The sequence below is a fragment of the Pseudomyrmex gracilis genome, unplaced genomic scaffold, assembly GCF_002006095.1.
Source record: "Pseudomyrmex gracilis isolate BER0280 unplaced genomic scaffold, ASM200609v1 scaffold_433, whole genome shotgun sequence".
In the NCBI taxonomy this organism is placed as follows: Eukaryota; Metazoa; Arthropoda; class Insecta; order Hymenoptera; family Formicidae; genus Pseudomyrmex; species Pseudomyrmex gracilis.
Window position 1 is genome coordinate 66,227 of NW_018021017.1, and position 413 is coordinate 66,639.

Here is a 413-nt window from a genome sequence, read left to right on the forward strand (position 1 = left end):
CGGTGTCGAATCGTACTGTGGTCAAGAATCGTACTGTGGTCAAACGGAACACGCCCGTTTTATACGATACCAATAGAGCGCAGTGCCCGACAAAAAATGGCAAACAGCGAAACACGTCTTCATCCGACACGGTTGTTAACATGCGCCCTTCTTCTATTCGGTCTAAGAAAGCTTCCGCGTCACTACCCCTCGCGCCTGTGAATTGTAGATTCCATTTTCTCGATATATTGTAAATATGGGTTGCGTTCGATTGCGACTGGGCACTCCACACTGTGTTATGTGGGGGCCATTGATAACGCGGCGTAGACGGCATAGCGCGTCCCTTCGTCGGTTGGTTCACCCGGACCGTATAAATTATAAGGATCTCTCCCGACAGACCTATTTATCGCGCGACGAGGAGTTGCGCCGATCCC